The sequence below is a fragment of the Mesoplodon densirostris genome, chromosome 15 (genome assembly GCF_025265405.1).
Source record: "Mesoplodon densirostris isolate mMesDen1 chromosome 15, mMesDen1 primary haplotype, whole genome shotgun sequence".
NCBI classification, from domain to species: Eukaryota; Metazoa; Chordata; class Mammalia; order Artiodactyla; family Ziphiidae; genus Mesoplodon; species Mesoplodon densirostris.
The window spans coordinates 15,576,339-15,588,792 of record NC_082675.1 but is presented as its reverse complement, the minus strand read 5'-3'; the positions used below and the strand labels follow the sequence as shown (position 1 = coordinate 15,588,792).

At 46.8% G+C, this 12,454-nt stretch overlaps 1 protein-coding gene across 4 annotated transcripts in view; it reads left to right on the top strand.

Moving 5' to 3' along the window:
- RPH3A (rabphilin 3A) overlaps positions 1-12,454 on the top strand; it is a 276,562-nt gene that overhangs the window by 168,727 nt on the left and 95,381 nt on the right. For 3 of the 4 annotated variants that reach the window (XM_060119652.1, XM_060119649.1, XM_060119650.1), the window contains one exon: positions 7,855-7,975. The exons of the other annotated variant lie outside the window; for it this stretch is intronic. The gene's annotated coding sequence lies outside the window, so the exon portion shown is untranslated. The remainder of the gene's footprint in view (positions 1-7,854; positions 7,976-12,454) is intronic. 4 annotated transcript variants of the gene reach the window in all.

Genomic DNA, 12,454 nt, shown 5'->3' with positions numbered 1-12,454 from the left:
GGGGAGAGCTAGCCTCTTCCTTTTTCAAGCCCGCTGGATATCTGTCGTGTCTTGTTAGGATTACATAAATGTGATGTTGAGAAATCTCCTTGGAGGAGAGATGCTCCCCAGATGTTGAAGCAAGTATTGGAGTAGGGAGGGAGGAAAGCTTGGGACACTGAGAGGTTGGTCACGTGGCATGCCCCCCCTGCCACCCATCCACTTCCCTGGGCTCCTGTGGAGGTAACCTGGTTCTTCCTCTCCCCACCACACACACAGAACAGAAATAAGTGTCCTCTCTGTAATATGCTTCTCACGGCTCTTTTATAGTGCTTGTCACACACTATTTTGTGATTTGAGGGACTCTTTTCTATCTCTCTGGCTGGCCTGTAGCATGGAGGGGTAGAATCTTACTCATTTCAGTATCCCCAGCATCTGGCAGAAGGTAATGATAAAAAACAATAAAATTAGGACAGTACTAATAATAGCAACAACTAATGTGTTGAGCACTTACTATGTGCCAGGCACTTTACAGACTGTACCAGACCTTTACGTATTTTATCTCATTGAATAATTCCCATAAACCTATGCTTTAGGTATTATTGTTATCCCCATACAGATGAGGATGCTAAGGCTCAGAGAGGTGAAGTGACTTGCCCAAGGTCACATAGCCAGTGAGTGGAAAAGGTGGGACTCAAGGCCAACTCCCTCTCAGTCATTCTGCTAGGTGCTTGGTGAGTATCTAAGTCACTTCGTGAGGAGCCAGCTTTCCCTTTGCTCCCTCCCTAATACTAGCTAATGACTGGGAGACACCGAAAGATATCTGTTCCCAGCAGAAGTGAGGAATCTGGTTTATTTATTTCAAGGGAAAAGCCAGACTGGGGTTTTGAGAGGGTCTTCTTAGAGGTGTGCTTTGAAAGACCTAATGGGGTATAGTTCTGCCTCTCCTGACCTCCCCACCTCCAGTCAGAGTGCCTGGGATCCCTCCATTATGGCTTCATGTTTGTTTTTTTTTAAGTCAGAGCTTAAAGCTTCTTATGAAAGTATGGATTCTTCTAGCAAATGTCAGTCTCCTCCACCCTTCACGCCTTGGTGGGCGTCAGGACAGCTGAGCTTTTTTCCTCAAGCTGCTCTTCCTCGCTCTACCCTTTTCTTTCCACTTGTCTAAATTCAACCAGCTCAAATCTCACTCCTCAGGCGAGTTTCCTGGCCTCTTCTAGCTTGTTCTCCTTTCTCCCTGTAGCCAGCAACTCTGGCATTGATCAACTTGGATGATGATCTAGCCCAGGTCCTCCTAAAATTGTTCAAAGCTAGCAGCATCTTGAAGATATGGGGCTCCTTGCAGAATCCCACAAACTGCTGGCATATCCCATTTATGATGACTAAACATGCAATTTCAGGTGGTCAGATGCCCCTTCCTGAGATTACGGTAAGATAAAAGATACAAACATTAAACATTCTAAGATAACTCTCTTATTCAGCATCGACCAGACATCACATTGGTTCTGGGCCCTGAGAACTTAGAGATACACAAGACTGAACTGTGTTCTTGGAATATTCAGTCTGATGGGAGAACCGATGATAAAGTAGGCTGGATCCAGGGAGAAAGTTAGGCTATATTTCAGGAGCTCAGATGAATGGTTAGTCTTCGATAAGTGTTAGTTATTTATTTGTTATAGACCAGGAGCAGATTCTGGAGGGGACTTGGGTGTGCAAAGATTCTGCACGCTTCCTTGATTTTCTTGGCATTAGACCATGCTTCTGGATTTCCTGGAGTAACTGGGAAACCACACCCCTGAGAGATACAGTTGCTAAGGGTGTGTGTGGTGGGGGCGGTTGGGTAAATCCAGCATACCTAGAGGACAGACTCAGGGCAGATAATGCTCTTCAGGTGCTGGGAATAAAAAAGAAAACCAAACTTACTTTTGCCTTACATTACAGCAGCTTAAGTATACTTTCATAGCAGAAAATATTATGTCACTATTGGAAGTGGAAATACAATATTTTTTTCTAATGCACTTTAAAATAAATAAGTAACATTAAAACCTTAAAAAAAAGTGTGTCTATAGGCCACCTAACATCATGTTTTGTTTCTCAGCACAGCATGTATCACCCTTTGGAAAACAGCTCTCTTCAGTAATAATCATCATCACAATAGTAACGATAATAAACAAAGATGATACACATAGGGCTTCCTATATGCCAGGAACTCTTCTAAGTGATTTACATACATTAGGTAATTTGATCCTCATGACAACCATATGAGGAAGTACTGTTATAATCTCTGCCTTACTTATGGGGACACTGAGGCACAGAGAGGGTTAGTATGTGGTAGAGCCAGATTGGAACCTAGGTAACCTTACCATAAAACCTGGCTTTTTAACCATTTCATTATACTGTCTCTGCTGATGCTCCTTCCTCCAGCACTGGTGGTAGTTTGGGGCTGGATGCTTAACTACACTCTTTGAGGAAGAAAGCCTAGTTAAGCACCCAGCACACAGTAGGTGCTTAATAAATGGTAGCTGCTACTTGTTATTTAGGGGATACAACACTCATCCACATCCATTAGTTCAATGAAACGTCCTAGCCACATTGGTAGGTAGGTGGGAAAGGTGTTGTGGTCCCACTTCACAGTTGACAAAACTGAGGTTCAGAACATGCAAGTGACATGCCCAGGGTCACACAGCTGGTGAGTGGGGGAGCCAAGGATCAAGCTCAGAGCACCAGAAGGCAAGTCCAAGTTTCTTTCCCCTAGAAGTACCTTGCCTGATAACACTGAATTGACTGATTAATAAATAATGCTTGTTGACTTATCGTAAAAGCTTGTTTCGCCAAGTCCTGCAGCATCTTCTCTGTAATTACCCTGTTTTCTCCTAAGGGGGCTAATGGGCTTTCCCAAGACTTGCCCCTTTCCCGGTGAGATGGGATCTGTTGGGGTACAGAGGCCAACCTCAGGGACACAGCAGTTTGCTCTCTCCCTCTTTAGCTCATTCTCTTTTGTTCCTTTTCCTTGCTCTCCTGTGTCTTTGCTCCATCTGCTTGTTTTGTCTTTGACTGATCCCCTGTGATGAGTTGTGCTCCTGGAAAGCTGCCCTGTGACATTTCTTCTCTTTTGTGTTCCTGATGATAACATTTCCCTGGAGGCTCTTAAAGAGAAGAAGGAAGTGAATAAAGCATGTTGTGCCCTGGCAGTGCCATCCAGCGACAGAGCTTGACGGTCAGGCTGAGGCTTTGAGCATGAATCTTTCCTCTTGTACGGCCTCCTTCTGTGTGCACACATGTGCAGGTGTGTGTTCACGTGCACACACATGCACACACATGTACACTATGTCGTTTAGAACAGACAGTGTTATGATTAAAGCACTGGACCCTCTGGCCAAAAGGGAGCTCAGTCGTGACTACTAAGATTGATGTGCTATGAGCTTCTCTTTGTAGGGTCCTCCGGCAAGCTTGCTGTTGGTTTCCTATGGCTTCTGTAACAAATAACAACAAACTTAGGGGCTTGCAACAACACGGATTTATTATCTTACAGTTTTGGGGGGCAGAAGTCCTAAAATCAAGGTGCTGGCAGGGCTGTGCTCCTTCTGGAGGCTCTAAAGGAGAATCTGTTTCCTTACCTTTACTAGCTTTTAGAGGCTTCCCTCATTCCTTGGCTTGTGGCCCCTTCCTCCATCTTCAAGGCCAATAACATAGGTTCTCTCTCCCAATCCTACACTCCGTTATCACTGCTCCTCTCTGACCCTCCGGCCTCCCTGTCCCCTTATAAGAATTTTTGTGATTACGTTGGGCCCACCCAGATAACTCAGGGTAATCTCTTTATCTCAAGATCCTTAACTTAATCATACCTGTAAAGTGCTGTTTGCCATGTAAGGTAACACGTTCACCACTTCTGAGGATGAGGTTGTGGACACCTTTGGGGGCCACTAGTCTACCCCACTTGCCAAGTGAAATGGGAACATTCTTTCTTTCTGGGCAAATTCAGCACCATTTCTTTGGGAGTCAGTAGAGCACGTGGGCCCTGAGATAAACTGTGCAGAGTTGCACCCTGCTCTACCCTCTCTTCCTAGCTGTATTACGTTAGGCACGTCACCTGGCCTCTTTGAGTCTAATTTCCCCATCTCTAAGATAGGCAAATAATGTAGTACAACTTCATTTCACTGTTATAAGTCATGAATAGTGCTGGGGTGATAAAACATGTCACCTGGTGAATCATAAGCACCCAAAATAAATGGAAGAGGCAGTTATAACTAGGATGCCATATAGCATAATAGTTATAAACTTAGAGGACCTTCGTTCACATCCCAGTGCCACCACTTATGAACTAATGGGCTAGTTGTTTTAGGCAACTGAGTCTCAGTTTTCTCATTTGTAAAATGGAAATAAAACGATTACCATCTTAACACATAGGATTCTTGTGAGGATGAAATAACAGCGTGGTACACACAAGTCACCCAGAACATAGTGGGTAGTTTTGTTATAGTTATTACCACCATCGTCACTGCTTGTCTACTCTGGGGGTGATGGAGAGTCTTAATGGGCTGCCTCTGGCCTCAGCAGAGCAAGGACCAGACAGGGCAGCTTGCTGAATCCAAGGCACTGAGAAATCCCTTTGCAGTGCTCCATCCTTGAGAGGACCAGAGCCTGGTTGGGCTCAGCCTTGGGGTGTCTGGTTTCCAGGCGTCTCCCTGCGGCAGAGCTGTCAGAGCTTACAGCAGCAGCTGGTTCTTTGAGTGAAGAGTTCTCCAGAAGCTCTCAGAACAGAAGAGAGGTTTGGAGATGGTGAACAGGGAGGTGGGAAGGCTGGAGGCAAGATTCCCTGAGAAGGCAGAGCTGGTTCCTAGATGGCATGGTCACCAGGGTAAGTGCAGAGCTCTGGTTTCAACCATATTATTACTTTTTAATTTTGCTGCAAAGCTCTGTTCCAGTGAAGGCTTGGGCAGCTGCCCAGTATGCAAAACATTTAAAAGCACAACTGTACAGGTTGAAACCAGGGGTGGGGGAGGGGGGAACTCAGGCCTCATTTACACTCCAGCAGGGGCCTCTTGGGTGGGGGGTGCAGGTGTGTGTGGGGGGGGGAGTGAGGGGGCAGGCAGTCTGAGGAAAAAACTAGCAGGGTGGCAAAAACAGAGGCCTTGGAGTCAGACAGACCCAGGATTTGCATCCCTGCCTGTGCCACTCCTTGCCTGTGTGAGTTTCAGGGCTTTCCTTCAAGTGTCTGAGTCTCAGTCTCAACAACTGAAAATGGGACAGTGATAGCAGCCACCTCGTAGCTGTGAAGACTGGAAGTGGCAACTGTAAGATGCTGAATACAGGTGGTGGGTGTCTAGACATTGAGCAGGTGGTAGGTATTTTCATTCCCTAAGGGCGATCTGAATTCATGACAGACCCCCCCAGAACACGTGCCTAATGCCAGGGAAGCTGTGAGGAACGGTTAGAGATTCCTCGGGACTGGGCGCCAAAAGGCCTGGAACTGATCGGATTCTGAGTCCACCACCAGCATCCTGTGTGGGCTTCTTGAATCACTCTTCAGATGTTTATTGAGGGCCTACCATATACCTGACTATTCTAGACACTGGAACACAGGACCTGGCATCTGAAAAGCCTGAGTTCTAGACTCAACTCTGCCACTTTCTAGCTCTTTGGCTATGGGCAAGTCACTGTCCCTCTCTGGTCCCCAGTTTCTCCATGTGTACAATGAGGGCATTGAACCTATGTCAGAGGATCTTCCTATAAAAGATTCAATGAAGTCCTGCCAAAAAATTGTAGAATGCATTTGAACTTGACTCAGAGAGACATTCTGAAGCATGGGCTTTGGAATCATACAACCCTGGGTTTCAATCCTGTGTCTGCCACTTACTGTATAAACTTATGCAAGATAATTAATTTCTTGAGTCTCAGTTTCCTCATCTGTAAAGTGGAGATAATCATAGTTCCCTCAAAAGGTCATGGTGAGGATTAAAGGAGATGACACATGTAAAGTTCCTAGCAGAAGGGCTGGTGTGTAGTTGATTCTCGATAAATGATAGCTGTCATCATCATCACTACCAACAGCATCACCACCAGACCATCACCACCACCGTCATCATGATCATCTATAAAGTGAAGCTCTAAATGGTCTCTAAGATCCTGACATTTTAAGTTCTACTTTTCAAGGTGGGGAGGGGGATTAAGTGACAAATGTGGTGGCTCACCCTGGGCCATCTAAGTGGGACCATTCAGAGGAGGGTTCCCAGTAAAGAGGGTTCTTATTTACTTTGCAGAGAAGTTCTAAACAGATCTTGGCCTATTTGAGATTTCCTGCCCTTTCCTCACAATAAGCAGGAATAAGACCCTTGAGATCTGGAACACTGGAAGCCATGGGAATCAATTTCTCTTTGTATATTTCTCCTTTTAATGAATTTATTTTCTTGTCCATATAGTGGTTTCACTTCAGAAGATGAATCTGGGTCTTTTGGGGATAGGTCTTTGGCTATGGCTCAACTGTCTGATTTAGACCTTCTATAATCTCCCAACTTCATCCCACTCAAACCATAAGCTGAAAGGTGAGGCTGGCACATACCATTCTGGATTGGCTGTCAATTCCTTTCTCCTTTTGTCAAGACATTTGAATCACAGGACAGGTTATGGATCATGGGATTATACCAACCCACAACTTGGGTGTTCTTACTGTTGCTTTTTAACTTCTTGCTTACTGTCTTGAGGAAAATCAGATAGTCATATGCTCATTTTGCAGATAAGACTTGGAGATGTTCAGTGACTTTTCCAAGGTTGTATGGGGGCTAGACTTGGTTCCAGAAACCTGTCAAGTGCTATTTCAACTAAGCCATTCTGCCCCATAGAGATTTCCATTTCCTAAGCCTCATCTTCCTGCTCTGAATTCTGAGGCATCTGAGGTATAGGTCAGAAATCTGCAGCAATGTGGGTGAAGACAGGTCAACTGGGCCGATTTGTGGGGTGGGGGGAGAAGCCACTTTGAGGCTCCCACACTGGGGTCAAACTCTTTTCTGAGCAGAGATAAGCAGTGAAGGTCTGGGGGCGTGTGTGGGAGAGGGGCTGTGAAGTTACAGCTTCTTTGCTCCGAGAGTGAGCAACAAGATTAGAACAAGTGTGTGGTAGGTAGGCTGTCACTGACTTCACTGTGTGATGTTGAGAAGTCTTGGCCCCCCCCCGGCAACCTCCCGTGGACTCTCCCCCTTTTCTGCTCTTACCATCCAATAACTTGACTTCGCAGCCTAAGGGTTCGCTTCCCGCCCATCCCATCCGCCGCCGCGTTTTAGCGCTGTCCGCGGTGCTGATCGCCAATCTCCTGATTGCCGTTTCGACCAGCTAGGATCTCTGGTGCGCCCAATCTCTCCTCGCGGCCTCCTACCTCTCTTTTTCTCCAGGCACCTCACACTTAAACCACGGGTGGAAGGCAGGCTCGGTTCCCCTTGCGCCTGGAAGCTGCTGCCCCCTCCCTTGCTCACACCGGGTTTTGCAGCAGTGGCGGCAGCTGCCACTGATTCCGGCACTGGGGAAGCAATTGATACGTCTACTGCCAGCAGCGCGGAGTCGTCTACGCGGACAACAGAGAGAAAGAGGAAGAGAGAGAGAAAGAGAGAGAGGAGAGAGAGAGAGAGAGATTGATTGATTCACAGAGCAAAAACCTTCATCCATGTGGAGGGCAGTCTGAGGGAGCCACTGTGTGCCTTGTCCACTGAGTGGTCTGAGTTTTCTCCTCTTCTGGCAGTGGTATTTCTTTTCATCATGGACCTGCATGATTTAGGGGTAGTTGGTGTGTGTGTGTGTGTGTGTGTGTGTGCGTGCGTGTGTGTGCAGTTGCTTCGATTTTATTTTGGGAAGAGTAGGAGAGTCAAATGAACAATTTTCTTTCAGGCGTCTCCGCTGAGCTTTCAAACCAAGTCATCCGGAGTTAGCATTTTCCCACCCGGCAGGGAAGAGAGGAGTTGGCAAGAATTTGACTCACCCCTTCCCCCTGCAATCTTCTGGTGTCGCGGTAAGTGATATTCTTCTCAACTGTGCAAATGGGCTAGGGGTATTGGAATCCCAGTTGTGAGATGTGTACATGAGCTTGTGGGATAGAGGGCTGGTGGGAGGGGAGGGGTGTTGAGGAATGACCACGTTTGTTTGCCCACATTCTGCAGTGTTTGATCGCCTAAGCAACACCCCAAAGCCAAATGAGATTTCTGCTCACTGCCCAGGGTGGGGGTAAAATATGCTAATGTTTTAGGTAATGCGATCAAAATTGTGGCTTCTGCCCAATTTGTCCTCTCCCTTGCAGCAGAAGCTGTTGGAAGTAGCTGGCAGTTCTCTGAGTGAATTAACCCTTTGTGGAGCTGGCCAGCCTGGCATGGGGGGATCCCTGGGTGTTCTGATCTAGTGGGTGGGCACTTTGACTCTGGATGGGAAACGGTCACCTAAGGCTGAAGGGTTCACCCTTGCCTAGGGTAACCTAGGCATACCAAGTGAGTCTTGCATAGGACTGGGCTCAGAGAGTACCATCTTCCAGGGACAGCTGAATAATTTAATTGTGGTGTTTTTTTGTTTTTTGTTTTTTGTTTTTTGCAAGCTTGGTTGTTCTAAGCTTCCTGAAATGAGAGAACTGGGAGACATGAAAGGACCACATTTTGCTTGGAATGGTCAGGCAGGCCAGAGGGGAGCAGACAATGTTTTATTTTCACAGGTGGTATAACCTGTAAGTGATTGTATAGAGGGTGCACCAGCCCAGGGGACTTTATCCTTGAATCTGTCTCAGAGTAGGGAAAGAAGGGAACAATGTTTGTTCAGATTCTGGGGAAGGGCTCCAGGCTCCAGGCTCCTGCTTCATCTGTTCCCGGGCAGACCATACCCTGCTCTAGTTTCTTTATTCTGATGGAATAAGCCTCACCAACCTGTTAGTGAGTGGGAAGGGGAGGTCCCTTGTAACTGAATCCAAAACTCACATTTAATTTTAAATGCCTTTGCTGCTAATCTGTGACCCATCAAAAGGGGATCTTCTTTGCTCCCTGCTTTGATTACATCTATCTTTCTGGAAATGAATGTCCTTATTTTTAGCATCTTCGCTATTATCTCATGGGCCACTTCAGTGTTCTGCGCCCCCAAGGATTTCCTCTTTCAGTTCTTGGTCTTGGAGGTGGGAGGAATAAAATATCAGCCCCAGAGACGGGCAAGCGTAAGCAGAGTCCACTCAGTCATTTTCTCCAGGCCCAGAGCCAGGTGGGGACACTAAAATCCCGGGGCATATGACTGCTCAGGAAAGATATGTGAGGCAGAGGGGGAGGGATGCTTGGTGGTTAGTACCAAAGATTTGGTCCTCAAAATCCTAGGCTTTCCTTGTTGGGTGACCTTGAGGAGGAAGTTGCCTTCGTTTCCTCCCTGGGAAGCCTAATGTGAATGATGAATGTGGGGAAATTTGGTTCAAATAAGGAGCCACGGATCTGTCCATGGGTGATATTTAAAATATTGAACTTTCCATTAACTGGTCAGACTGGACCGTGGCTGGGGCCCTGGAGTGGGGGATCTGAGGGGTCCCCTGCTGTGCTGAGTGTTAACTCTTTAATAGCTGGATTATGGGGAGGTTTAGGGGGACAGGGGAGTATCAAGGGAACCACAGGGGCCTCAGTGCAATATAACCATATAGCACAGGGGTATTAATAGATATATATATAAAATATATTATAGAAGAATATTATATATTAGAATATGTAATATATATCTAATATTCTAATATATAATATGTAGAATATATATGAATATATAAAGTATATAATATGTAGAATTTTTGTTTTTATCTATATATCTATATATAAGTATAGTTGACTTACAGTGCTGTGTGAGTTTCAGGTGTACAACAAAGTGATTCAGTTATACATATATATTATAACAACTGGTTCAGCCATGCAGTGCATGCCAGCCCACCTGAGGTAGCTGGGATGGGGCTGTCCACACGTGGGTGTTTTTGAACATCTACTTGCTGCCTCCCAGCCTTACTTCCTTGGGGGTGGTTAAGATCTAAGAGGCTGCCCTCCCTCCTCCCCCATCACATTTGAATTGGTGCATTATGGTGCACCAGGGAAAGGGAAACAGAGTCTTCTGGAAAGAGCCTTGGACTTGGATCAGGAGACCTGGGTTCCAGCCCCAGCTCTGCCTCCCCTTTCTGGGCCTCAGTTTCTTCATCTTTGCAATGAGGTAGTTGGTCTATGTGACCCCAAGGCCCCTTCCAGCTCTGAGGTTCTATGACTATGTGATGAGTGTGCATGTGTGTGCACACACTCACGCTTCTAGGAATGGTTAGCACTGTGTTTGGGAATTCATCATATGTGTTGTTGAGGAGGTTTTGTTTGGGTGAATCAGGATGGGGATCGACCCTTTGAGAACTTTGCTTGGTTCCTAGAATCCTGTGCTCAGCTGAAGAGGGGTCTTCTTTGTTTATAGCTTCAGTTGCATAGACATCCAGGTTTGGCAGCACTTGAAGTCCCTATAGAGATTTATCCTAGGGAGACACCAAGGACCCCTTTGAGAACCTCCACTCTGAAAAGATGCATATACCCTATAGCCCACCTGAGCACCTCAAGTTTGGAACGTCTGATCTAGTCTGACCCTTCACGGGCCCCAGAGAGGGAAAGCAACTTGCCCAAGACCACATAGTAAGTCATGCACAGCAACATAAAAGACAAGGCATTATGCTCTCATTCCTGGCTCCAGCAGCCCCCACTCCCCCCACCCAGCCAGGGTGCAGGGGGAGGACTTTCAGCAGCTCCCCTCCATTCTCGTTGGTAATCAGGAAGCATAACCGTGGAGACAAATGTGGACATCTCCTTTCTCGCTGGTGGGAAGGAGGCAGCGGCCAGATTCTGCAGTCCAAAACGGTGGCCTGGGAAGTCAGTCTCCCCAGCTTGCTCTGCCTTTTCTCTTTTCTTGCTGCCTGTACACATCCTGGCTGCCTGTCGAAGGCTGTGGCTCTGGTTAGGGTGGTTTATTTGTAGGCTGTCGTATTTACTTTTATTTAACCCTCTCTTTCTTTCTCTCTCTCTCTGTGGGTCATAGAGAGTTTGTGACTTTCTAACAAAAACCACCATGACATATGGACCTGTCTTCTGTTCTTTATCGCCTTCAAGAGGGGAGCTGATCATGAATGCAGACAAATCGGAGTTGATGTAAAGGCGATGAGAAGCGAACAGCATGGTTTATTTCTGTTAAACACTGTGGCTGTAACCTGGGATAAAAATAAATCTGGGACCCAGTAGTGGTGGGCTGGAGCCGATGAGCTTAAATTATTCAGCTGCCACCCAGGATGGAGATCCTTGATGTGCTGGGAGAGTGAAGGAGGCACCACAGAAATAGCCCCCTCTCCTTCCTGTTCCCCACCCCTGTCTGCTTCATTAACCAGCCTTTTTAGCTTCCAGGGGCTGCAGTGTGGGTCCCTGGGAGCAGCCAGACCTGGCTCCAATGCTTCCTTGCTGTGTGACATCAGGCAAGACCCTAAACCTCTCTCAGCCTCATTTTCCTCAGGTGCAGTGTGGTGAAGAGTGTGGGCTCTGGAAATAGATCTCTTGGGTTTAGATCCTGGTTCTAACACTTTCTAGTTATGTCATATCATCTCTCTGGGCTTCAGTTTCTCCATCTTTAAAGTAAGGATGGTAAAGGAACTGTGAGAATTTTGAGTTAATGTTTGCAGTGTGCTTAGTACTGAGCCTGGCAAGGAGTTAAGTGTCCAACAAATGTGAGTGATGGGGATGCTGTTGGTGATGGTAACAGTGAAATCACCCCGACCAAAGTAAGACTGGGCTAGGATAGAGGAAGGTGAATCCTTTGTGCCAGGCATACAGCTCTGGGACCCAGGAGAAAGAGGACGTGGCTTGGAGACAGTAGACTTCCAGTCCCACTTATTCCGTATGTGGTCTTTGTGCAGTTGCTGAGCGTCCCCAGACCTCATTTTATTCACCCATGAAATGGGCATAATGACCTCCTTTCTTTAAGCCTGTGAGGCCCTGAGGAAACAGGGCAGTTGTGAGTGTGGTGGGTAGGCCCTGGAGGAAGGAGTTCAGGAGGAGAAGCCCTCCTGACTACTCTGAGTCTTTCGTTCCTCTAAATCCTTGGGAGGCTTTTGCTGAATCATCTCAACTCACCAGCTCGGAGCCCGAGGATTTTTCCTAGGAGACCTGAGCTTTCCCTCCCTTCCCTGCTATGGTGCTTTCCCTGCCACGATGCTCCTGCATACGGCTCCTGAGATGCTACAAGGTGAGATCCTTGCAGGCCAAGGCTGTGCTGTCTTCCTTTTTGGAGTCAGATTTAGCACACAGCAAATGCTCAGCAATGACTTGCATGAATGAATGAATGAATGAAACCTGGATTGACTAGTGAACTGGTCAGTTTGGGGAGGTGCCTTTGGCCTATGGTCCAGCAAGAGAGCTGCATACAGTAGGTGCTTAGTTACTGTTTCGTTGATTATGATGAGTCATTGGTGAAGAGTTTA